The sequence below is a fragment of the Gavialis gangeticus genome, unplaced genomic scaffold (assembly GCF_001723915.1).
Source record: "Gavialis gangeticus isolate Ggan-Ray unplaced genomic scaffold, GavGan_comp1, whole genome shotgun sequence".
Lineage (NCBI taxonomy): Eukaryota > Metazoa > Chordata > Crocodylia > Gavialidae > Gavialis > Gavialis gangeticus.
The window spans coordinates 51,155,105-51,157,115 of NW_017729024.1; positions in this window are offsets into that span (position 1 = coordinate 51,155,105).

The following is a 2,011-nucleotide window of genomic DNA, read 5'->3' on the forward strand; positions in this document are numbered from 1 at the left end:
TTCATTTTAATTCTTGAAACAGATTTTGCTGACCAATCAAATAGAAATTGCACATGGCAAGTTCCAGTTGTTCAGTACTTGCTCACTCTTTCTACCTTGTTTTTGCTCTCTACTGAAACGGGTCTAAGTGTGTCATAAAATATTTGGCAATGTACTTTTTATTCATTGAATCCTCTGTAGGATAGGAAGAAAGAAGATGATAGCATTAGCTACATCTCATTTAAACTTGTAAGGAGCAATTTTAAGGTTCAGGAATGTTATGCTCATAAAAGTGATTGTCTAGTCCATAAGAAGAGATCCCCTGAGGTTCCTTTAGCATTCCAATAAATGTCACAAGTATTAGGACCTGATTATCCAATTATTTTACAATGCAATTCACCCATGTTATCATTACTAAATCAACAATATACTCAGTACTTTAGAGTATAAAAGTGTCTTTTCATTTTGGCATAAAACCTGATGGAAGAGCCATCAGTAAGTGAAAGAAACCATTTCAACTTTTAAAAGCTATTATGGGAACTCACTGATAAGTGTCTGGGGTGTCAACTGAGTTGTAGGACAGATACTCAACTTGGGTCATTATAACTTCTGGTCTGAAAATTTTCCAGTGCTCAGGGGCCCACAGCATGGGTAGAAACTGAACAGAGATCTCTCAGGGGTCACCCTGACACCTTATAAAAAGTAATTCTCAAATCAGAGATTAATGGTATCCATTCCTACTTACTTAGGTTTGGCTAGGATACAACACAAAGGCCATACTTAATACCAGCCTAAATAATCTCTGGGAAATTATAAAACAAAGCTTAGATAAAAGGTGCTGAACACTCAGAAAAGCTTGTATTTCACGTGTCAGTTTTAGATGCATGTTATAAATATGTCGATCTAAATATTTATGAGACAATGAGAACATTGTTTTCAATTGAGCTACCATCCACATCTTACAGTGTTTATGACAGAGAAGTTATTTGCTTAAGAAGTTAGACATAAGCCCATAGAGCTGTTTGTTATGAGTTGTATACCTACATTTTTTAAAGTAGCTGGATAATACCATAGGTGTTTATATGACAAGATCATTTAATTATTTTATATCACACTTGGAAATGGATAACTTCCATTACATTATGTGTGGATCAGGTTGTTTGGCTCTGAGCTATGGTTACCAGACTCCAATAGTGGTCAGCTAAAACCTACTGTCTCATGAGACAACAACTCCCTTGGATTTGTCAGTGGCAGCTCCTAGAGTTATTGCAGTCAAAAAATATTCTGGATATTAAGTGAAAACATAAAGACTTTTTTTCCATTTTTAAGCTGCAGTTTTAGAGAGACAGATTATGAGCTTCAGTGAGGCTGTATTGATCTAGGCTAGTGGTTTTCAGCCTTTTTGGACTCAAGACACCCCTCTGTAACTTCTGTGAATTGAGTAGCACACAGTTTCAAAACCTAATTTTTGTTGTTATAGTGTAGGGGTGGGCAGAATACCATGGAAACTGTCCCAGGACTCCCACAGTCAGGAATCACTCGGCCAGGTGGATGGGATGGGGCCACCGGTGGGCAGGGAGCATCATCTGAGAGTGGGATGGGTGGGTGGGGCCTGGGCCAGGATCACAAGGCAGCGACAGCATGGGGCTTGGGCCCCGGGTCAGAGCTGTGATCCACAACCTGCATGTCCCTGTGACAGGCACTGGTTCTGTGAACAGCAGATGGCTCCTCCCCACATAACCAGTGTCCATCAAAGAGACGTTCAGGAAGAAGATTTCAGCTCTGCCTCAGGCCCTGGCCCCACACTGTCACCACCCCATGATCCTGGCCATGGCACCTGCCCCGCCTGCCTGTCCTGCTCCCAGTTGGCCCTATCCCATCTGCCTGGCTGAGTGTGCCCTGCCAGGACTCCTGGGGTGGTCTCCATGGAGACCCTTTCCACTCACTCCATCTGGCATAGGATCAATTGCCAGGCAAGGTCAGCATCCCCCTGCCCCATAAACACCCCAGCCCACAACAGTTCACCAAAACC